This window comes from Ambystoma mexicanum, chromosome 1q (genome assembly GCF_040938575.1).
Source record: "Ambystoma mexicanum isolate Mex_15411 chromosome 1q, UKY_AmexF1_1, whole genome shotgun sequence".
NCBI lineage: Eukaryota > Metazoa > Chordata > Amphibia > Caudata > Ambystomatidae > Ambystoma > Ambystoma mexicanum.
The window spans coordinates 1,372,852,106-1,372,877,771 of NC_090922.1; the positions used below are offsets into that span (position 1 = coordinate 1,372,852,106).

At 44.4% G+C, this 25,666-nt stretch overlaps 1 protein-coding gene across 1 annotated transcript in view; it reads right to left on the reverse strand.

Annotated features, from left to right (window-relative positions):
- Positions 1-1,186, reverse strand: part of SLC5A9 (solute carrier family 5 member 9) — a 702,002-nt gene extending 700,816 nt beyond the window's left edge. The window contains exon 1 of the mRNA XM_069642236.1: positions 1,099-1,186. The gene's annotated coding sequence lies outside the window, so the exon portion shown is untranslated. The remainder of the gene's footprint in view (positions 1-1,098) is intronic.
- Positions 1,187-25,666: the final 24,480 nt, after the last annotated feature.

The following is a 25,666-nucleotide window of genomic DNA, read 5'->3' on the forward strand; positions in this document are numbered from 1 at the left end:
TTTATAAGCCGCCCAAAAAGTGCTCTTCCTATGGGATTAGCAATGTAACCATAATTACACAGCCATTACCATGGCTGTGTAATTCATTGAGTTTATAATTTTCATACATATATATTCTATCTATACACCGGCCTGGTTCTTGGCTCACTGTTAGCACAGGGGGGGGAGATGTATGTGGCATTATATAAGCCGTCGATAGGGCCAATGCTAAAAGACTTAAGTGTATTGTTGTGGGGCTTCTTAATTGGGGGAGTCTCCAGGTTAAGGGTAGTCTCTCAAGATGCACAAGCCTTGACCCCTGTTGACTTACCAGGAGACACCTGGTGGCGAAATTATAGAGCGGGTATCACCAACTGCATGGGTTGTGCTTTGGCCATGAATTGGGACCAAATGATTTGGGGCAAGATGCCTTGATGAAATGGCCATTTAATGTTATAAGAATTGCGATATACAAATCCAGCTCTCAAATACAGTAATAATATTACCATGGTAGTCTATCCATGCTTTGGTGTCACCACTGCATTGACTGACTGGTTGGTACTCGATTCTCAACCTAGCAGCATATATAAACTGAGTGAATGCGCAGTCTGTGACATTCACCTAGATACGTCCATCAGACCCATTTGTCTTGTGAGCTGTCTCTGTGGCACAGAGCACAACTGTATTGTTGTACGTATTTCCATTTTAAGGACCTCCAAAAAGATGAAAAAAAAGGACATGAAGAATATTTTACAATCAACATAGAGAACCTGACATCTTGACATAACATCTGTGCTTATTTTAGTAAACACTTTTATTGATTCATCTCCATGTAAAATAACAATACACAAAAAAGGGTTGCGAAGTGCATGATTTAAAGCTGATTTATTGAGTAGCATTAAAGAAATTACTCACGAGTGAAAGTTAAGGGAACTGGGAATATACCAATGCATTGGACATACAAACATGCATTTCACGGTCAATGGGCCTGATTTACAATGGGTTTTCCATAGGGTTTGTTTCATTGTAAAACGTGTTTCTGAATCAGTCTCAATGTGTCTTTATTGGCACCATTATTCATGTAAAGATATGAACAAATGCACACGCAGTCGCACTTACCTTGCACCAATCGTCACAGTTGGTTCGTCCTATTCATCCCTTGCTGTTGTACACACAGGCTTTCTGTCAGGGTTGTGAAGCAGAGTGGAGATTTTCATTATGTTTAAAGCACTTTTTGAGACGGACAAAAAAAGAACGCCACTTATTTATGCAAGCCTCGTAGCTATTTACTCAGCAGGTTATGCTTTCTTTACATGGCAGCGCAGATGACTTTTAACAAACACCTGACTGGCAGTAAAATGCGAGTCGCACAATTGCTTTCTCAACCCAGTCCTCATTCCATTTGCAGAGCTGCCTTTGTTCTGTTGTTGCGGCCTGTAACGAAAACAAAGAGCAACTCCAGGTACCCCGGGAACAAAGTGGAGTAGTAGCTTAGTGGCACTGAGCTGCTGCCTGTAACGCCTGTTTAGAAACAGGTCCCAAAAAGAAGCCAGCTTTCCTTCTAAGGGCCATAGTCTGAGCTTGTGCTACAAGTAGTGTGGAAAGCTGCTGTTTTCACTTCCAGTTTCCAGCACCAGCATTCTGAGGTGAGTGGAAATATTGGAGGGGAGAAACATGTGCTCCAGTGCCAACACCAGCATTTGTTCATAGACTGCCACGTTTCTAATTTGCAAAAGTATCCTTAAGCTTTCAGCAATTTCAAAAAGTGGTCCAGCAGTCTGCGAAATGCTATTGCTAGATAAGGAAAAGAGTCCAGTTGAGCATAATGACATCTGTGAGACAGGCATGGTATCAAGAGAGTTATTATCAAATGTATTATCAAACTTTCTGGGGTTGGTGTAATGTCTGCCTGACCCTAACTCTCAGCCGATTGATCCCTCAACTGATGGTCCTAAGGGACGTCGATGTCCGTAAGTCCAAAACCAAAGTTGGTCTGTGCCATACCTATGCTTGCCATCAAATGCGATAGGGATCTTATTAGAGGGAAAATGGTGATTCAAAAGGAAATGTAAATCACAGCTGGTTTCAGGTAGTCTTACCCATCGGTGTAGTTCTGCCAGTTGAAAGTAGTTCAACTCAACCGGGCTGCCCTTGGAACCTTCCATGTATGGCTCTCGCAGCAAGTCGATAGAGGTCACAATGTCTCTGGGTCTCTTTGCTTTTCACCATGCTCTTAATTTTGGGTTGCTCGCACCCACTCTTGGCTGTTTCCACGCCCCCAGCGCACTTGCTGTGTCTCTCTTTACTTCTGCCCCTCTAGTGCCCTTTTCTGTTACTCCGCTTTGCTTTCTTCCCGCTTTTCAGATTTAGCTTGGTTTGCTTTGCTTTTGCTTGTTTTGCTTTGCCTTTTTCTTTTCTCTAGCTTTGCTTTGCTTTTTTCTGCTTTCGCTGAACAGGCTGTTCTTTTTTCTCAACGCACCTGTTCCCACGCCAGCCACCCGCACGCTACTGAGTTTCTTTCTGGCTCACAAAACTCAGCAATAGTAGCGCTATGCTGGCGAGCAGGTCAAAGGGTTCTTTGATCGAGGTCAGGGTCTCACCACCTACCCCTCCAACACCCCTGACCTGGCACATGTCCCAGGACATTTAGCACTAGTCTGAACAAGACTAATATAGTGCCTTCCGTGGCCCCCAGGCTTTCCTGAGACACAGCTCCCTCGCCACGCTGCAGCCCTGCACAAACAATGGGCCAGATTCTCGGCGCCCCCACTTCACTGGTCCTTTGGGCTCCACTTCCTGAAGCCTTCTGATTCTTGGCTCCTCTGGGCCAGTCAGCATCCCCAGCTCACTCTCTGACTCTGGCAGAACACTCTTTTTATACTGCAGGTGAGAGTCAATTGGAGTCAGGTGTGCACAGTTGGGCATGTACCTGACTTTGGTGTTAGATGGTAGGCCTCACTTTGTATCCCTATGCTGTTTTTATGGGTAATCGTCATTGCTTCCAATCACCTCTTCCTCGTTCCAGTACTTACTGGAAATGGGTAGGGGGAGAGTGGGTGAAAGTGGAAATACACCATGAAGGCTGATGGGGAGTGGGTTGGTGGGTAATAAGAAAAGGGGGAATACCATGTCTTGATCTTGTGCATTCTCCTACCAATCCCACGCAACCCTCCACGCAGGTGATCCGCCCTCGCTTGTCCACACCCAGGATCAGGATGCAAAAGCGATGGCCCTTCCCTGGCTACCTGAATGGAATCCCACGGGAGTATGTGGGAGAATACCATCAGGTTTCTCACAGAATTCAGAAGTGTCATATTTTGGGCGTTATACTGAGATGCATGTAAAGTTAGAAAAGTGCTTTACCCTTGAGGAATGTCACTTTTCTAAATTGCACCCCATTCATTTCAAATCAGAACATCACAGATTATATTTTAATCCGCCACCTTCAACCAACGTGTGGGTGCTGTGCTTTAGTGCTCTGCAACTCCCTTGCCAACCACCATGAATGCATGGCCGTGGCTGCGAGGGTATTATCCTGCATTCACTCCCTTTTAGCACTGCTATGAAAAGATCGGTGCTAGGAAGGGGCCGCTAGTGTAAAAAACAAGCAGGTTTCATCCCAACTTGTAGATAATCTGTTAAGAAACAAACTTTTCTCTTTGTATGGCTTCAAAATACCTTTAGAAATTGCCCAGTAGATGGCAACATGAGCCGCTTAGAAGCAGATGTCATTTCAAGCTCCATACAAATGCTAATACAATTACATCTGATTAAATAGCCCGCTACATGGCATAGTTTAATATAGGGGAATGTCTAGTGAAACATTAGTGTATTGAGTGTTACTGTAACAAAGATAAATGGTAGCACCCTGTCGTAAGAAACCATATGTGTCCTTATCATGTTTGTACCACATCAATACTTTTTCAAAAGTGTGGCAGTGGGTAACACTTTTGGTAATGTAGAAAGATGTCTTTGAAATTTGCATTTTTGGGCTAGAGGAGCGCTGTGCACCTTAATGCTGCAGCGCCTCTTATAGACACATTTTACAAAAATGTCCTTTCCTACTGCCACACCATCTCTCCTCCCATCACCCTTAGAATCCAGTTGGGAGGATTTGGAGTGAGGAATGTGCTATTGTTGCGTTATATTTAACACAAGCTCAGAATGGGGGACTTTATCTCCTTTTTTATGTGCAAAACTAGTTCTTTTGAAAAGGAGAATCTCCTCGCATTGCCTTCCCTGAATTCCTCATGGTTGCTAATGCTGTTATCAAGCAGTAAATCAAGCCCATGAAAAAGTGAGGGCTTTGATGTCGTGCTGCCGCATTATGACTTTAACAGGTTGTGGTGCTTTTAAGGAACGTGTTCTTCCTTCATGGAATAACACTTTCCTATGTTTGATGCTCCTCAGAATTAGGGCCTTAGTGTATCTTACACACATTTTAGGGGGTCTATTTATGAGTCCTGAGGAGTGTAAAAACTAGTGATCAAGGCATAATGCTATAGTTATGACCACTTTTTACACCACACAAGACTTTCTATTTTTGGCAACCGCAGTTAAAACATCCATTATCCTGTTGCCAAATCAGCTTGGTTGGCCACCAGCATTTACTTTTGTGCTAATGGGAAAACAATGGATTGTTATCCAAGCCTGGCTTGATTTTACAGCTGATAAAAGAAGGCGGATTTCAGTGGAGGTAATTTTCTTCCATATTTACGTATTTGCTTGATTTTCAACTTATTTTCATGTGGTGGTTGGGAGCATGATGGACTTCACATGTCTGCCTGCTTTACCCATTCCGCCTGGCAATTGTGGCTGTATAACCTCCACATTTTATTTTCATGCTCTTAGTTATGCAATGGATTCCTTTGGAATCTGCCTGAACTTACCACTTAGTAAAAGTAGGCAGATTTCATTGGGATGCATTGTAAATGCCTACAACAATAGTTATTTGCAAGAGGCATGTACATTTTTCTACAATTGCAATGAAATAGTAAAGTATAAAGGTGATTTTGCCTGGGTTTTTCATTTTTATTTTTCGCTTATGTGGTGGAAAAGTTCAATATTGGATGGAGGGGCATTTGTGCAAATGGAAGTGGCCCCCTCTGTGAAGTTTAGATGTCAAATGTAATTAACCACAATTGTAATGTCTCCCACTGTCAATAGTGGGAGACATTTACAATTTGCCTAAACGGTGTAGGAAATGGAAGTTGTAAAGGACATTTCACATCTGTTATGCATTACCACTATATGTTGGAAACTTCCACAGCTGAATGTAGTGGACCTTTTGCATGGAAGTCAAAATGTCAATGTCCTGTCTTTGTGACGTAGGATTCACATAAACATGAATTCCTCTCTTCATGTTCGCTAGAAGAAAACACGTTGCCATTAAATGTTAATAAATGTTGTAAAACATGTCAAGGCCTGAATGAGCATGCCCCATTGTTTCAGGAATTTTTACTGGAGACCACATTAGTTGACAGATGTATCACATTCATATCTTAGGAGATCATGTTTAATACCCCAGGTGCACAAAAATAGATTATACTACCTGGTGTAAAAGGGTTACAGTGAAGACATAATTGTCTCTCCAGTAGTTCATAAGTGAGTTGTCACTAAACTGCCTATTCAGCCTCCACACTTCTACAAACTAACAGAGATCCCAATCAAAAAGGTACAAGGGGACCTAACCCATTTATAGGCCCCTAAAGGTTGACTAGGCGGACATGGTCACTTCAAAGTACAACGCTTTAAGAGGTGTTGCGAATGCGGTTTGAACCAGGTTCATGTGTCGTGAGTTATACTGGTCCAAGAGGTGAGCTGGCATTCTGTCAGTTTGAAGCAGTTGCTCGGTGTGGATCAAAGGCAGCAGTCAACATATGGCGTTTTGATGGCTCGCCTGGATTGGTTAGAAGGTTGAGTTCATATGAGGCATTGGTCACCAGGTCTCTGGCTGATGCTGTGCTCCAGCGGTCGATCTGATGACTCTAATTGTTTAATGCAATGTTCGAACGGTGGCGGTTTGAAGTCATCTCCAACAGCAAGTCGGTTGCTTGAGTGAAACAGTTGATGTGAATTACCTGGTATAATATGGTGGTGAGACAGTTTCAAGGTGTTTCAGCAATGGTCTGGAGTACAGGTGAGTGCCAACGACAGCACAGACAGAACCTTCTGGTTCAAAAGTAGTGAACATTGCTAGAAAGCAGTTCAATTGGTTTGATGAAGTTAAAAGAGGGATCCTGGAGGTTCTGGCCCCCAGGATGCTTTGATACCCACTTTAGGAGGCTATAGAACAAGGTGAGTTATTTCATGTTCCGCTCTCCCAGCCTAGGTAGGTTTGCAAGAAAAGTGACAGTCTTTGGTCCTCAACAAGAGTCATGTCCAATGTGTCCTGAGATGTAGTAGGGTGAAGAGCTTTGCATTGGAACACTCTTTCTTCACCTCAGTGGCTGGGAGCTTCGGAAAGATCACCTTTCCCTAAAGAGGTCCAAATGCATTCTCCCTTAAGTCCTGAAACAACCAAAAGTACATCGGAGAAAGGGTGAGGTATCCCACTTTTATAGGCAAAAGACCATATGGGATTGGGGGAAAGCAAGCTTGCTTAAAGAGCTGCAATCCCTGTTCTTGTGACAAGTGGTCTTTTTCTGATTGCATCATCCCATTAGTGCTATGTGTTAGAGATGGAAGTGTAAGAGGCAGCAAGGAAGGCGGGGTACAGAGAACAACATCCTTCCCGACTACGCTGAACTCACTCTAGTAGCACTAACATCACCTCCTTCTCAATTCTATAAGTTAAAAGTATGTTGTTTTGGAACAGTTACATGACTTTGGGGGGTTCCAGAGAGAAATGGAAAAACTTTTTGCTCGCCATACCCAGGAAAAACCAGTAGACAATGAACTCTTGTCCCTCTGACAGGGGAATTAGGACTTGTTAACGTACATTGCTACCTTCAACAGACTGGTTGCCGAAGCTAGGTGGCCAGAAAACAAAAAAAACACATTATTCCATCGAGGCTTATGAGGCGAATTAAAGGACGTTTTAGCCCAGGTGGTGATTCACCCAGAGATTGTGCAGAATTCATAAATCTGGTTGTGCAGCTAGACCACCGGTTGCAGGACCGAAAGGCAGACCAGTCTAAGACAGACCCTCGGACCGTGTATGTTCGACCAAGGGAAAACAAACCCAGTGTACCTGAAAATGCTGTAGAACCCATGCCGATTGGAGGGATACGGCCTCCATTAACAAAACAAGAGCGGGACAAAAGAAGGCAACAACAGCTTTGTTTGTATTGTGGGAAACCAGGACATTTCCTGAAGGACTGTCCAGTAAAACCCCCAAGAAGAACAGTCGGGGCCACAGAGAAGGTTGAAGTTAAGGAATCAGGAAACTACCAAGCTCGACAAACGTAGAGGTCAGTTTGTCGAGTAAGAAGAAAGAGTTGCTGACCTCGCACTTTGCAATACCAGTGATCTTAATTAACCACCAACAGTCATCAAGAATGCATGCCGTTGAAGCACACATCGATAGCGGAGCAGTTGGAAATTATATGGATCAAGAACTGGCAGCAGAGATAGGGCTTCCTTTGTGTTCTAAGCCAATTATGGACAAGGTAACCACTGTGGATGGGACAGAAATCGCTTCTGGACCAATAACCCAGTGCACAGCCAGGGTAACCTTGCTGTGTCAGGAAGGACATCGGGAGTCTATTTCATTCAATCTCATCAAGGCACCTCAGTTTAGGCTAATACTAGAGATGCCATGGTTGGTTGCTCACAACCCTTTGATAGACTGGCGGGCATGAAAATTAACCTTCCATGGTGACTGCTCCCCTGCCTGCTATTACCAAGATGAGAAACCTGACGTCTGTATCCCCATGACTCCCAGAGCGACAGTATCAACCCTGGGAGCAACTAATACCTTGCCAAGTGAATACCATTATTTCCAGGATGTTTTCTGAAAGGACCAAGCCAATACATTGCCGCCGCACAGTCCCTATGACTGTGAGATCGACCTTGTTCCTGGTGCACAAATCCCTTGCGGCAGGATCTACGCTCTCACAGAACCAGAAAACCTTCATTTGAAATCCTATTTAGACCAGTACCTTTCAAATGGATTTATCTGTCCTTCGAAGTCCCCCGCAGCCAGTCCTTTGTTCTTTGTACCGAAAAAGGAAGGAGACTTGATAACTTGTATTGACTACCGCACATTGAACCAGATCACCGTGAAGAACTGCTACCCCTTGCCACTTATCCCTGAGATGCTAGACCAAGTTAAAGATGCCCAGATTTACACCAAATTGGACCTTCGAGGAGCGTAACACCTGGTCCGAGTCAGAAAAGGAGATGAATGGAAAACCGCCTTCCGTACTAAGTACGGCTTGTTTGCAATATTTCATGAATGACGTCTTAAGGGAGTTAATTGATGTGTGCGCCTTAGTGTACATAGAGGACATCTTAGTACACTCAACCTCGGAACAAGATCATGTCAGGCATGTTCGTTCAGTCCTCACCAAGCTCCGTCAACATCGCTTGTTTGCAAAGCTTGAAAAATGCTTTTTTCACGTCACCGAAGTAGAATTTCTTGGTTTTATCCTTACTCCAGGGGGCATCAGAATGGACGTGCACAAAGTAGATGCCATTCTGAAATGGCCTTCACCGACGTCTCTGAAAGGGGTACAAAGCATGCAGGGCTTTGCGAACTTCTACCGCTAGTTCAACCCATACTTCTCTGAGGTTGTACACCCAATTACAGTACTATTACGAAAAAACAATAAAAAGTTTGCTTGGACTGAAGAAGCAGAAGAAGCCTTTCAGGAACTGAAACTCCAGACCCAGTACCTATTATACCTGAAGACAAACTGTTGGGTATCACAACAGCCTTAACATACGCAGAACTACGAGAAGAAATCCAACTGACAATGAATCCTGATGCCTAACTAACATGGTAAACTCAAGGAGAACAATACACCATCAAGGACCACCTACCCTTTTTTAGGTTGCCTATATGTACCCAAGAAGGAATTACAACAGCGTGTTATTTCAAACTATCATGATTCACTGATCGAAGGGCATCCTGGGATCGCCAAAACCCTAGCTAAGGTGAAAGAGAACTTTTGGTGGCCTACCTGGCGTAAGGACATCATTCAGTATATTCAGTCCTGCGGTGTCTGCGCACAAAATAAATCACAGAAACAAAAACCATCTGGTCTCCTACAACCACTGGACATTCCTCCAGTTCCATGGCACACTCTTTCCCTTGACTTCATCACTGATCTACCTCCAAGCCAAGTGTTCAACACCATCCTTGTAGTTGTGGACTTATTCTCGGAGATGGCCCATTTTATTCCTCTCAAAGGCCTCCCAGATGCAGCCACTTTAGCCCCTGGAGGGCGTTGTTAAGCTACATGGCTTCCCTTCGGTTCTGGTATCTGATCGAGGCAGCCAGTTTGTTTCAAACTTCTGGAAAAAATGTTGTGCAATGGCGCAGATCGACGTTCGGCTAACTACCAGTCACCATCCCCAAACGGACGGCCAAACCGAGAGAACCAATCAGACACTCGAGCAATATTTACGGTGCATGCTGCACCATGAACAAAGTAATTGGAAAGACCTACTATGGATAGCCGAATATGCATATAACAATTCTTTGCATTCAAGCACGGGACAAACGCCCTTCTATACCCTTCATGGCAGACATCCATGTACCTCTGAACTAGACCTTCCAGCCAGCTTGGAAATGCCAGCGGTAAAGACTCACAAAAAAAGAAAAACAAAAGAGATTCACCGACCAACACCGGAGAAAGGCCCCTGATTATCAAGTAGGAGACAAAGTTTGGTTAGCCGCTAAATTCGTACCCATCAAGGGAACCCGGACCTTTCATCCCAGATTCTTAGGACCCTATACCATTAAGGCAATTATCAACCCAGCAGCCGTGAAACTGGATTTACCACCTAATCTACAAATCCACCCGGTATTCCATGTGTCCGTCCTGAAACCAATGCAACCTGGCACACGGATTGGGACACCACCTAAGCCCATACTTGTTGACGGAGAACCAGAATTCGAAGTCAAAGATATCTTGGACCCTAAATACTCTAGGACCAAGCTATATTATCTCGTCGATTGGAAAGGATTTGGACCACAAGATAGATCCTGGGAGTCCAGTGAGAATATCCACGCACCACGTCTAATCAGGAAATTCCATCAGAACTTCCCAACCAAACCTGGGCCAGACAGAAGGAACACCATGGGAGGGGCCTTAGGGGGGAGTGCTGTCACGACCCTCGCCCAAAACCCCCTCTGGCAAACCCATTGGCCAGGTGGAGTCAGGACTAGGGCCTCTAGAGCCTGGCATCCTCTTCAAAAGCCCTCATGGGGCCAGTCCTGGCGCCTATGGTGCCAGGCTCATACACCGTGAACAACAATGTACTTGGGAACTACTTTATTGTATTGTCAGCCAACATGGAGGCATCCACATAGCTTGGTTCCTAAAAACCAAGCTATGCGGTCTAGTGTTTTGGGTGTGGCAGGCCTGGAACTGCTTTTCCTGGTACTACTTTACCTGGGTTATATAAAACACACCCTGACTGCAGAACATGCTTCATGTTACTTTGCAGCTTGCAACGTGATGCTCACCGTGTCCAGCTATTCCCTCAAACCTCTGAGAAGCAGAACCTGCAAGGAGACAAAAGGAACATCATTAGCAGCAGCATCTTACCTGCAGTCTTCATCTTTAAACACTCGCAGCTACTGAGAACAGCTTCCTCAAATCTGCACGCCTCCCGGACAGAACGACCTGAAAGAGGAAGATGTAGGCAACATTAAAGAAAGCTGTAGAGACATTTACAAATTACGAACTGCTCAAAAGGCTTACCTGGCTGGTCGCCTCTCGGCTGGCACCACTCCGTACATTCCACTCACGCTGAAGAACACCGCAACCTACAAGGAAGGAAAACACTGGTTAGCAAATGCAAGACTTTGCAGCGCATAGCTCTTACTTACTGCCTCATAGCGCTCTTAATGCGCCATCATTTACCAGCGGGGCTCAACCAAGCCAGTTTGCTGCACTGAAGCTCTGCATACCTAAGGGAGAAAAAAGAGACATTCTAAACAATGAAAGGCATGCAGGATAGCAACAAAACTAAAGAACAGCAATAAGACCTACCTGAACAATATCAAACGGGCCGGCATCAGTGAAGTAACTGGACCGCACTTGCCCATGAAAGACAACGCGCCCCTGCAAAGATGGCAGGACGGAGAGCACGCCTAATTCTACCACAAGGTAGAACCTTCCCCACAGACCACATCAGGGCAAAGCTGAGAAACAGACCAGCGAGTAACCCAGCAGGGTGGCATCGCAGTGGATACCAGGTGAGCGTAACAGTCATACCGTCTATATGTGAGTCACTCTGGTTTCTTGTGATGTCACCATTCGTCTTCCGTTAAGACCTTTTTGGCTTCTTCATGGACTGTATTTAGACGATCTGCATTTTGTTTCATTTGTTGATATGGTGTTCTCAATGGGTACCTTCCTGTCCATGTTTTCCTTGGTATCGGTACTTCAATAGGCATTGTCCTTCTAATGGGTACTGGACACAGCCCCAGTGTGGCTCTTTGCTGGTTCATTTGCTCATCGTACGAAACATATTTCAGCATGAACATTCCTGGTACTTCAAAATGGATGGTTGTAGTGCGTGCTGTACTTGCGACCTCATCTACACTTCCCCTTTTGGGCTATTCATCAAGCACTTTCACCCCTTTCTTTGGATCCATCTTCTTTTCTTCCTCTGTATTCACCTTCATCGCCTGGGTCCATTCTTTCTTCATCTTCTGGGTCTATACATGATGGTCTGAAGAAATGTCTCTTTGGGTTCCATATCTTTATGACTCCTTTTAAACTTCCTGCTGTTCTCATGTGTTCGTCCTTCTTCCATGTCATCAGTTGACATTGTCCATTTGGGCTGCACTAAATCCATCTTCCCCACATAATTTCTACACTTCATGCAATATAGAAACTTTGTTCCTTCTGGTGCATGAATGCTGGCCATCACAATGGGGGTCATTGCGACCCAGGCGCTAATTGCGCCAACATTACCACCATGGTGTAAACTATGTTTACACCATGGTGGATGGCGGATTTACCGCCCCATTCCAAGGTGAGAGGGGCGGTAAATCCCCATTTCCCATTTTCCCTTCCCCATTCCCATTTTTGCCCCATAGGGCATAATGGGAGTGGGGAAGGCGCTAATTACGCCACCGTAAATTACGGTGGCGTAATTAGCATCATGGCAGGTTAGCGCCATGGATTTTAACGGCTGCTGAAAGCAGCCGTTAAAATCAGAATCAGGCGTTAAGGGTTAACGACGGCGTTAACCCTTAACGCCTGGGTCGTAATGAGGCCCAATGTCTCTTATTTCTTCGTCAGTCAGGTCTTTGGGCTTCCATCCTGGCTCAACATTGATCATGATTTTCATCCCTATAGCTTTTTTGCAGTTTTCTGACACGGAGATGACACAAAATCCAAGCAATATCATCACTAGCAGGGCTCCTAGGAACTTGAATGCATCTGCCATCCATTGTGGAAATAGTGATCCAAAACAAGTGTCTTCGTCCACTTTGTCAGTTTCATCAATAATTTGATTCTGTAGCTTTGTCAGCATACCTATGGCTTCTGTTCCATTTTCTTCATCATGAGATGGTATAAATGTGCAACATGATTCTCCAATTTTTGCACAAACACCTCAATACATAGCTGTGATCATGTCAAGTACATGTCTGTTCTGGAGAGTCATCAGTCGGATTGCCCTTAACTCTTCTTTAATTGCGTTGAATCCTTTTATGGTCATGTTGATGGTTTGCTGTAACTCCCATCTGTTTATCTGCAACCATTTAGTATTTGCTCCAACTTGAAATTTTGGCATGGAGATTGTCGTGAACACTGATGAAGTGAGGCTGAACAGCCTGTGTTCATATAGGATTGCATTACAAGCTTCTTCTTATTTGGCAGAAAAGTAATTTTCTCTCTTCATTCTGTTCCTTAAGAGATGTAATTTTTTCAGTATGGTCAAGTGAAGTCTCTGGTAATAACCTTTCGATCTGTCCCTCGGCGTTAAAGTTTAAAATCTTCTCAGATAGTTTTGCTGGTGGTTAGAAAGTTCCACTTGCATCATGATACCACGCAAGAACATGCTCATCTGTGTAGAATTAGCTGGGTCTCTGATGAACGTGAGGACATCAACACCACCAGGTCTCCCCACAAGTTCTGGAAAATCCTTGATTAGGTTAAAAAAGACGTTACTTGCCAATCTGCTATCTTCTGGCAACAGGGAAATTTGTCCTGCTTTTGCTGAAGTTTGGACTGCCTGGCCCTCACTCACTGTGAACAGTTTCTGCAATTTCGGTTCGCGTGAAGAGCAACTTGGACAACTATTCCATTCAGGATTATGCTTAAATGTTCTGTATTTGCTGGGTCTCGAAGAAATGCCAAAACGTCTGTAGTTCTTCCGACAATATCTGGACAGTCTTCAATTAAACGAAAGAACAGTACATTGATCAGCCTATTCGCTTCTTCCTCCGCTTGGGACATTTTGTTTTTCCTCGCTGTATTCCAGAAGAAGGAGGAACTGCTCTGCAATTACAGTAAGCAGCATCCTTATAGTCTTTTTGTTTTCAGGATCTTGAAGAAAGTCATTGATACTGGTGAGCCTCCCCACCAGTGACGGGTACGATCTCAGCACTAGATTCAAATATGTTAACACTTCCTCGGTGATGTCGGTACTGTGGGACACGATACAGAACAAAGTCTTTGGGCCTCATTACAACCCTGGCGTTAAGGGGTTAACGGCGCCGTAAAAGGCTGCGGCGCCGTTAAACCCTTAACGCCCGATTCACACTTTAACGCCTGCTTTTTACAGGCGTTAAAGTGCAACCCGCTAAGGGACCTTGGTGCTAATTACGGCACCGTAATTTACGGTGCCGTAATTAGCACCTTCCCCATTCCCATTGAGCCCTATGGGCCAAAAATGGGAATGGGGAAGGGGCCATGGTGAATGGGGATTTACCGCCCCGCCAACCTTGGAATGGGGCGGTAAATCCGCCATCCACCATGGCGGAATCCGGCATGGACCATGGTGCTAATAGCACCATGGTCCAACACCAGGGTTGTAATGAGGCCCTTTGTGTTGAAAGAATCTGGATGCTGTATTTTCTTCCAATTTATGTGTCCTCAATCAATATTTGGCATACTCTTTTCTTGTCAAGGCTTCAGTGTTCCTCAGTCCAAAGTTCAAAGTCAACAGACTATGTTGTGGCTTACACGTGCAATTTTCTTCTTCAACCTGCAACTAGGATGCACAGAGTGTCCGTTTTTATATCCTTATACTTTTTTTGCTCAGAGGAATGTTCAAAATAAGGCACTACTTTGCACAAAAAGTTCTTTGTCTGTGCTTTACTGCTGGTCTTGCGTCCTTCTTCCTCATTATGGATCTCGGCTGCACGTGCTGTGGGTTTTCCCCATCATCCGTAGTCTCTTTGTTGTGGGGTGCAGGCAGGGGGCCTTCTCCGATGTATGGCTTGATGTCACCCAAAAAGATCCAGGCTCTTCTTCTGTGTAGCTTCACTGTAGATGGAGTGCAGTTTTCCCACTGTAAAGGGACTGTTAAACCATGGCTCATCCCACTTTTTTCTTGTATGGTTCTTCACCAGGACGGTGTCTCCAGGGAAGATTGATGGAATACATAGGCTCTGAGCTGTGCCTGCAGTTGTATCTCCTTCTGTGTTCAGTGCTGCTCTGCACACTTTTCGTCGTCGCTGCAGCTGGTCTGAAATTACAGTAGGACAAGATCTCATGCAATTCAAGTAATTTTGCATTTCAGACCCTAAGATGTCTCTTGTCGGCTGGGCATCACATCTAGCTCTGTCTTGGGGTGTCAGGGGAGTGCACATCCTTCTCCCTGTTGCTATTTCATGTGGCGTAAGATGATGGTCAGAACCAGGCTGGTTTCTGAGCGCATACAGTGCCAAAGGAAGGAAGTGTAACCATCTCTTTTTTAGAATAAGCTTCAACTTGGCTATCCTTTCCTTTAACACGCCGTTGAGCTTCTCACATATCCTGTTACCTTGAGGGTATTACAGCGGCGAGAACTTGTGCTTTATACCATGCAACAAGCAAATCTGTTCAAAAACCTCATTGACAAAGTGAGTCCCATTATCTGATCTCATTACTTCACATACTCCCCACCTGGGGAATACATCTCTCACTAGAAATTTGGCCGCACAGGTAGAGTCTGGGTGTGTACATGGACCTGCTTCTATCCATCTAGAGAATGGACACAGCACAACAATTAGGTACCTGTACCCGTTACATACTTGCATCACATCGACATAATTGACTTGCAAGTTCTGAAAAGGTCCATTGGGCCTTTAGATGACTCCTCTAATTACTTTTAGTGTGTGCCCAGCCGTGAACTGTTGGCAAATTATACAGTTCAACATAAAAAATGCAATGTGCTCTGCTAAATTCTGTATGAACCAGTCTTCAGCGAGTGTTGCTGCGAGATTCTCTTTTGTCATGTGTGCTGGATAGTGTTACTGTTCCAATGCTATTTTCAACAGTTCTATAGGCATTACTGGTTTACTTTACCAGTGCTGTCCTGTCGCCACAAGCTTTCGGAGGGGTTTAAAGAACGCCCTTGCTGTTTCCAAAGATTTTTCTCCTCCTGTGGTGCCTCCCCTTGGAGTTCTATTAACTGCGTTTGTCCCATGTTATTGTATGTTTCAGGTTCACTCTGTGAGACAATCATTTTTTCATTTACATTAGTGACTTCCACATCCATGATCATCTCGCTCTTGATTGCCATATGCTTGGCTTCGGTGTCTGCTGCTTGATTTCCACGTGAGATAAAATCTGTCCCCTTCATGTGGGCAGCACATTTCACGACTGCTATGCCCACTGGGAGCTGTAGTGCCTTAATCTGCCTATCCAATAAGTCTGCCTGCTGCACAGGCGTTCCATCCGCTCAGAGGTAGCCCTTCCTTTTCCAGCGCGCTAAGCATGCATGCACTGTTGATGTCACATAGGTGGAGTCACTGTACACCATTACTTCCTGATCTGCGTTATTCTCAATCGAGAGTATCATAGCAAATAATTTTGCAGTTTGTGCTGACTTTTGAGATGGTAATCATGCACTAAGAAGCACTCGAAACTCTCCATTTGCTGTGTGCTTCATCACAGCAGCACCTGTATATCTTTGGCCATCGTTTTGATAAATTCTCGAGGAACCGTCATCGAACACAATGGGCCTCATTATGAGTCTGGTTACCGCCGGACTCGTATTACCATTCCGCCTCCGTGATTCCCGGAATCATGGAGGCGGAATGGTGTTAATCCCCATTCCCATTGAGTCCTATGGGAATGGGGATCATGGAAACACTGGCAGCATCTCGTGATTTCCTTGTCCTCCTGCAGGCGGGCAGTGTTAAACCCGCCAGGCCAAACCTGGCGGGAACATCACCTCCCGCCTGCAGGAGTCGGGATCAGGCGGTCCCGAAACAACAGTGGCGGCGGGTCTACCGCCACCGTTATTTCCGGACCGCCTGATTTGTAATGAGGCCCAATTTCTCCTTCTGCCAATGCAATTTCTTTCACTCTGAGAATTTCATCATAGAATTCTTCATAATTGGTGCAGTCATGGATCGGCTCTCCTTCAGTAACTGGCTCTGCTATTCACATAGCTGGGTTTATTATTTTGCATCAGACTATTTTAATAGTCCATTCATTTTAATTGATGGATTCGATATGATCACTTCATAAGCCAAAGCTCTCTGAGATGTCAATATGCCCTTCGGTTTCTCTAGAATAGCAAATAGCGAGTGTTCGACGTGCAACGTCATTGAGCATCCCATCACAATGGTTGTAGCCTTCTCAATGGCGAATGCTGCTGCAGCTAAACTTTGTTCACAAGGGAAATGACCTCTCATCACTGGGTCTAAATTTCCACTATAATATCCCAGGGGTTTGTACCCCAATGTGGTCCTCTGTGTGAGCACTGCCATCATAACGCTGCCATTCGTGGGTAGAATTCCTCTGCATAATTGGGAACCCCTAAAACTGGTGCAGTGCAAATGGCTCTCTTGAGTTCAGCAAACCCTTCCTCCATGGTCACAGACCATTCAATCTTTTTTTTCCATCACCTGTGCCTTCTTTAGGGCCTGTAACAAGTGCTTGGTATAAGAGCTGTAGTCAAAGACCCATGCCCTGACATAACTGCAAAGACCTAAAAAGCTCTGCATCTGCTTTATCGTGTGTGGCTTGGCTGTGTTCAGTATGGCTTCAGCTCTTTCTGGGGTAACCCTTTTCCCCTTATGTGAAATTAGCTGACCTATGTATAGCACTTCTTGCTGACAATATTGTAACTTTTCTTTGTCAACCTTATATCCTTTTTCAGCCAATATAGTCAATAGCTGAACAGAATCGGGTCTGCATCTCTCCTCTTTCATGCTGCAAATTAAGATGTCATCCACATATTGTAAGACAATACTTTCTAATGTAATTTTGCTTAGGTCCATCTGCAGGACTCTGTTAAAAATAGAAGGAAACTCACAGTACCCCTGGCGTAGCCTCGTGCTTTTTAGACGCATTTGTCTGAACGTAAATGGCATCAGCTTTTGTGAGTCTCCGTGCAATGGGATTGAGAAAAATGCATTTTTCAAGTCAATCACTGTGAAATATTTTGCCTCAACAGGTATATTACATAGGATTGTAGCCGGGTTAGGGACTAAAGGGAACTCGGCCTCAACAATATATTTATTGGGCGTAAATCCTGAATTAAACGCCATGGCACTCCCTTTGATTTTTTTAATCGGGTAAACCGCAGTGTTGCATGACGATTCTGATGTCACTAAGATGCCCTGCTCCATCATAGCCGGAATTATCTTTAAAATTCCTTCATCTGCCTACCTGGACAAGGGATATTGTCATGTTTTTGGTAGAATTGCCCCTGGCTTCATTTTAATTTTCACTTCTCCAACTCCTTGCAATAAGCCTACGTCAAAGGGGCCTGTGGTCCACACTGAGACAGGCACCTGGGCCATGTCGTTCTCGAAATATTCAGGATAGTTCTGTGCCAATATAATTCTCTGTGGCACTTCTCTTTTGATCATTTTCACCCAAAAAGTGAGGTTTACCTCCACTGCTTTTTCTCCCCTATCTGCTTGCTTCTCAAACAGATTGTCATCAGTGGTGTCAGTCAATCTGTACCCTTCTTCAATGGCGATTACTGTTCACCATTTTCGGACTTCATCATCACAACCATTAATTAAAGCCATTTTCCCTCGTATCGCGGCTGTGTGTATAATCAAGGCAAATACTTGTCCATTTCCCTCGTGCATAGGTATTCTTGGCCTAAATAGAAATTTGTCTGGGGTCCTCATGGTTTTCTCAGCAAGGCCTGGCAGCCCTGCCATTAGCAACGCATACTCCATACGCAAATATTTCTGGCTCTAATGGTACAGCCCTCATAGCTGTGTGTCCTGCGTACACTCTAATCATTTTGCATACTTTCACATAGTGCATTCCTGGAGTTGGACATACTATTCCCTCCTCTGTGAACAAGATTGTTATGTTTAACTTCGTCATTAGATCTCAACCAAGATGTTTGCTGGGGTTTATCACGAATATAATAGTGCTACATTCATATCACATTCTCCCATGGAGATTGTAAGTGCGTCTGTAAAAGGAACATGACTTGTAGCTCCTGTGAAAGTATTTATAGAATCGCCAGACAAGGAAAATTGTCTTCACGTATACACAAACGTGTTGCACCCGTGTCAACGAAGAAGGAATATTTTGTATCCTCTAAAACGACATCCACCCTTGGTTCCTGGTGAGGGTCCGGTGTCACTGATAGGATATAACACATCAGGGTTCCCAGTGAGTTGTCCTAGTCCATATATGATTTTGTCCCACCTTGTGTGACTGTACTTCCCCCATCACCAGTTTTGTTCCTCATTCCACAGTTCACAACCTGACCTGTACTTACTGTCTTTGACAGTTGCATCGGCGGCTGTTGAGACTGTCCTTGTGGAAAGCTCATCGAATTCTGAGGTTGTAAGCTTTGCTATGCTCCTGGTATTTGTTGTTGCACCGTCTGATTCTGTGCAACTTCATTTCCTCCCTGTTGTGAAAACACAGGTGGATTGCCCATACTTGCTCTTGTTCCTTGGTCGTTTTGCATAATGCCTTGACTTCTGCATGTGCATGCTAGATGTCCTGTCATCCCATGCAACCAACATATTGGCGGTGGTCCGATTATTTGCCCATTTGACATATCTTGATTGCCATTTTGCATGTTTTGGAAGCCTCACTGATTACTCTGAAAACCTCCCTGATTATCTGCCATCCTCTTCCTCTGAATCCTCTTCCCCTGGGGTAAAACCCAGTATCGCCCTGATTATTCTGTTGTAGGTTATTGACTTGCTGCATGCTTGACCCGTCTGTGCTAGTTATCATTGCCGCTTCAAAGGCTTATTTTGACCATTTTTTCTTCACTCATTTTGCCTCTTCACCCTTTTGTGCAGCCTCTTGTTTGCGATTCTTTTCATATAGCAGCCTGCAATAGTGTGCTATGGTCAACTGTATTTCAGACCACATTTGGCCTCGATTCCTACCAATTTCTTGAGCTGTTTCTGTACCTACTCTGGCAGCCCTTAGCATAATATCTGGTAAACACCGGTATAGATTTCCCACAAGATTCTTGAGCCTCGAGTACACACGCATCTTGGAAATTCTAGATGTAAAGCAAAGAGTCTTCCCACCCCTTAATTTTCCGAGTCATTATGGCTCCCATGTTGGAAGTATCTGAATATAGCAATCGTAATGCTTTCTCTACCGCAGCCTACATGTGTTGAACAGTTCTCCGTCATGCGCAGTATTAACTGTGGTCACACCAGGGTAACCTGCTCTGTCCACACATCGTCTGCTCTGTCACGGAGTATGGCGAATAAGAGACCTTTGATATCCCCTATAGCTAACGTGTTCACTCCCGTCATTTTTTCTAGCTCGTGTATCCATTTTCCAGCTCCCGATGTCAACATTGGAAGCTTTTTCCCAGGTTTTCCCGATCCATGTGTGGCCATGGAATATACTGTGGTCTTGTTCCAGCTTTCTCGAGCAATGGAAATTGGGATGCATAGCCCTCTCTCTCTTTTCTCATTGTTCACCTGTCTATTGCAGGAGTAATGTTCCCGCATTGCTGCCTACCTGGCAATGTCCTTAGCAGGCTCACATAGGATGGTGGAGACACCCCCCCTATGACCGTGAGATACTTCTTCATGTCGGTCTGACTGTGTGGCTGATTCTGATGCCCTCGGTGCAGACCCACTACAATCTGACCATTTTATCCCTTTCCCTCCTGAGAACTATTTTTTGCATCTCCTCTCTTCCTCCTTTTCCTCATGCTCCTCTCTTTTGGTGTCTGACATTGTCTGTGCCCAATCTGTGCAACTTCTCGCGTCCTCTTTGTTCCTACTGATTTACAACCTATCTAGGGACAGTTCTCTATTTCTACTACTTCAGGAGACGTCCTCAGCATCGTACAGCTGAGTGCTCTCCAGGCGCTCGTCTTCCCCCTTCCCTTGGGGTACTTGTTCTAGCCCCATTTCATCATATATTCTATCGATCGTCTCTCCGATGCTTCTGGTGTTGAAGTCATCCTCGATATTCGCCCTAGACATGCCTGGTGCTGAATCGTACTCAGGAAAGAATTCTTCTGTATCTTCCCAATCTACTACTGGCTCAGGTTTTTTAACCTCCCTTTCCAGATATTCATGATAGCTTGCTCTCTGGCTTCACTTATGTTCTACATCGTCATCGAAATCTCTACGTTTCCTTGTTTCCTCTCTGACTCTATCTTTTTCCTCTTTCTTTGCATCTCTACGTTCATTTGTCCTTCAGATTTCCTCATCCCTTCGTCTCTTTATTCTTTTTTCCTGTATTCTTTGCTCTTCTTCTATTCTGCGCTGCTTCTGTCTGTCCCGATCATTTGCTGCTCTCTGTTTGCGATCGCGTTGACTTTCTTGCTCTTCCCGATATAACTGTTCTCATCTCTGCCTATCTTTTTCCTTATTCTTTCGTCTCTTAATCCTATTTCTTTTTCCTTCTCCTTTCTCTGTAAATCATCTAGCTTCCCTTGTTGTTTCATGTCATCTATGCCTTTACCATTGAGTTTCAATCAAATCTGCCCTCCCATCCGTTCTATCTATGTGAATGCTATCTCATCAGTTCTCTCCTCACTTCCTTACCATCTTTTGTCTCCGCTCTCCATGTCGAGAGATGTACTTGCTTGTGCCTGGTCTTTTCTCTCGTTCTCGCGTCTCTCCTTGTCCCTCGGGACCTTAGAGGTGATATCTCTATCTCTGTCTTCATCAGGGTTTTCGTCACTACTTTGCGTAGGTGACTCATATGCCAGGTTGCTATAGCCTGTAGCTGCTTTAAATTCTCTTAATGAGTATAACCCTGCATCCTTACTGTCTTCAGTTTTCATTTCAGATGGGGTTGGTGGCGTGGAATGCGTCTCACCCCCTCTGTGCATATGTTAAGTATCCAGTCTAATGGCAGCTCCTCCTCCTTATCCTGTTGATGCATCTTCCGAAGCTCTAAACTAGCTAGGCATTTGTATAACATTTTTCCAGTGTATGTAGCGTGCAAGTATGTCGTCATGTTCTGTAGGACCGTCTTAGATAACGATCTACCCTGGGGCCATGGCATAAACATCTTGTTCGTGGTTCCTTTAACCCATTCTGCTCCATACTTTTTCAGCTTAGGTGCATGTTTTGGCAACTGTTTGCACAGGTGTACTAATGGAGTCATGTCTTCCATGCTTAAATCTGTTCACTTTCTCTTTATATAACACTTGTTAAGTCTTTCGTTACTTAAACAATTTCAACAGTATGAGCGAGCACCAATCGTTGCAAGCTCTAATCCTGTTTTTTCCACAAAATGTAATATCTTCTATTTAAATCAATTCTGCCCCTAATATTACCCCGACATGGAGTGTAAACTCATCCCTTTCATAAGCGTCTTTAACCACTGTGGTGACCTATTTGTTCCTATTTTATTCAGAACTGTGGATGCAAGTTTCTTCTAGCCGCTTATATTAAAAGCATAGGAATTAGGCGTATCCTCTCTCTTCTTAGGTGTCCCCCACGGTATCTTCTCTTTTCTCGGGTGTCCTCCCCGGTATCCGCTCTCTTCTCGAGTGTCCTCCCCGTTATCCTCTTTTGCTACTTAGTCACTCTTTGAATGACTATTTCCTTTCCCCATATATTTACATTCTACTCTACTTCTAATTATATTTTTGTTTTCCCTCCTCCCTACGTTACCTTTCCCTTACTTGTTCTAAGGCATGCACTTTTTGCCAAAGCATTTAGTCTTTTTCACTCCACGTTTGCATATTTCCTCTCTGGATGCTCGGGATCACCGCCTTCGTCACGACTTCTCCAGTCGTTCACCCACTCAGCTGCCCATAGGAGTGGGAAGGGGTTATGTGGGGAAACACAGGTCCCTTCAGACCCCTGTCTGCAGGTTCTGCTTTTTACTCTAACCACTGTCTATGGGGAGATTCACGGTCTACTCAGCCAGATGGCAATGGACTTGCCAAGTAACCTTACTTTATGTCGACGGTCAATGGGTGTCCTATCTAATCGATAATCGATAAACCATCCGATCTCTGCTTCCAAGTGTATACTGGGACCCCCAACTGGCCCATAGAGCTGGTGTTTTCCCAATAGCACTTTAAGACAAGATATCAGCACCCGTGAGATGGATGGGGGTGCAGATTAATACTCCAACACCAATACAATAATGACAACTCAACGGTTTGGCAAAGGGAGTCCGTTTAATGATAAGTACAAAAAACGGGGAGTCTCATGAATATCAGCGGATGCGTGATCTTCTCTCTCGCTTCACAACTCCAACAAACTTCACAGAAAACACATCATTTATACTAAAAACTTGTCATCACAGATGTGTAATGCTTAAAAGTCGGCATGCAATTATATTGGTTCTAGAAAGGTAACTTTAATATAGGTACTATATCTGTATTGGTAACGGAGCAAGGGGATTGGATAAACACTTTCAGGTGGGGCACCTAAGCCCTTCCTTCAAAATGGCTACTGTAGACATCACTAAAAGCACAACGTCCCATTTGTTCTACTAATTATAGGACCCTGTATTTACTTGGTCGATTATGATTGGGTTGGCACCAACCCCACTCATACTTTTCCATTTTGCTTAGCAGCACACAGAATGGTCGGCCAGGTGCAGTGTGCCCCCTAGCTCCCCCGACCTTCCTCAAATTATTCTGACAATCAGTCATCACTTTAGTGGCCATGTGTCAATTATTTCACTGTGGTTGGCTTCAAGACTGCTTCTCCTGCCTGGAAAAGTTCTGATATTTTCGCCTGGCCCACTGCCATGCGTAGGTGTGAAATTCTCACTTCTTCTCGCTCGGCTGGTCACGTGATTCAGATACTGTGAATTTGCCTGTTCTTTATGTAATTTGTGTATTTGATTTTCGTTTCACCCACCACCTGCCTTCAGTTTCTTATCTTGACTTTTCTGAAGCAGGATATTCTGTTCTTTGCTTCAATTAATTGTAGCTACTGTTCATCTATTTTAACTGATACGACCTTGGCTTTTCTGGCATGATTTGCCTCTGCTGAGTTTCGTTTCTGCAGCTTATTCTTGATTTGCTGAATATGAAGCTCTCCTCGTGTGGCCTCTCGTAACCTTTGGTTGATTCTGCTCCTTGTGCAAAGTGGAAGTATACTTATATGACATGCTTATTTTGAGGTAGATATGTATAGGCAGCGCTTGCTGCAATCTATCTTCTACTAAGCAGAGCAAGCCGCACGATTTTCTTAGCTTTCTTACAGTTCCAAGCATATGTACATTTTTAAACTGGTTGAATATGTTCATCATGCTCATGGCATAAGCTTCTTACATTTGGCATCGTCCTTTCACTTTAGGTTCACGATGCCCCTTGTCCATGGCGTTTCGTCTCTTTATGTCATTCTCTGGTCGTCATACCTTCTATATGTGAGTCAGTCCGGGTTCTTGTGATGTCGCCATTCGTCTTCCATTATGACCTTTTTGGCTTCTTCAGGGACTGTACTTAGACAATCTTCATTTCGTTTCATTTGTTGATATGGTTTTCTCAATGGGTACCTTACTGTCCATGTTTTCCTTGATATCGGTACAATAGGCGCTGTCCTTCTGATGGGTACTGGACAGAGCCCCACTGCGGCTCTTTGCTGGTTTATTTGCTCATCATACGTCACATATTTCGGCGTGAACATTCCTGGTACTTCAAAATGGATGGTTGGAGTGCGGGCTGTACTTGGGACCTCCTCTAGAGTGTGTGTGTGTGTGTGTGTCTGCGTAGCTTCATGCAGGATTGCGAGTTTACTTTGTGACTAATATGCGTTTCTGGGTTTGGTGAATATTATCAGTCTGTGCGCACTACCCACTATTATTCTGTTTATAATGCTTTACATTTAATTACTGACTGATCCCAATTCGTTGGAGGTCAGTGGCTGCATAGCTCCATAGAGACCGATATTCACCTATCGGTCTGGTAGGTAAATTAGAAGAAATAGGTTTTCTATATAAGCCTATGCACATTCAAATAAACAATCCTTACACGTTTCAATTCTGTAATGATTGTTAGGTATACACTTATTGGTGATTACAAATTTGTATGTTTTAATTCAGTTGTTTCACATTAATCATAAAAGATAAAATCTTCACATAGTATCATTCTTTTAGTGAACTTGTGCCCATAGTGAAATTTTTTGTAAAATTGTTCCATTTATAAGTAAACTTGTGCCAACATTTCTCAGCTAAGCGGCACATGCTATTGTTTCTCTCTTTCTTATGCTTTGTCAAGGGACTTAATACATTGTTTGGTGTGTCATATATAATTCATAAAATACATTGGCCCTCATTACGACCCTTGCGGAAATCGAAAAACGATGGCGGAAATGCAATACCGCCATCGAATAGCGCTCGGTGCGATTATGACCCGTCACCGTAAAGTACGATGCCATTAGCGACACCGTAGTGAACGCCAACGCTAACTGCACCAAGTACGCGCGCGCGCGCCATGCCAAACCGTAATTAGCACCATGGCGCAAGGGTACGCGAATTCCGACCCTAGCGGACATGTACTTAACGCCATCAAGCACGGCGGAAAGTACCATTCCGCCATGGTGAGAAGTACGGCATCGCGAATCAACCGTAAACGGCCCCACTGAGTGCCTGTACACCGCTCCCTGGCCACATAGTACAACTCCCCGTAGGTGCAACGAAGTCACAATGCAACCAGTGAAATGTACAAGTCACCCATGCATGCCAACGAACAAAAGAACCACAAGAGGGGCCAATGGGAGCTGCAGGGCACAGATGGCACGAATACAGAAGCTATACCAATGGACATGACCTCAGTCTCCCACCAAGAAACGCACGCAAACACAGGCACCTGTGACCAGCAATATTCCGATAATCACATCATTCCACCAATCCACCTGGCTGACCGGCATCTGTTACACAAAACCTAATCCCCCGCCCCTGAGCATGACATCATTCAAACAGTCATATTGGCAGCCCTCACCCCTGACCTCACTGGGCTT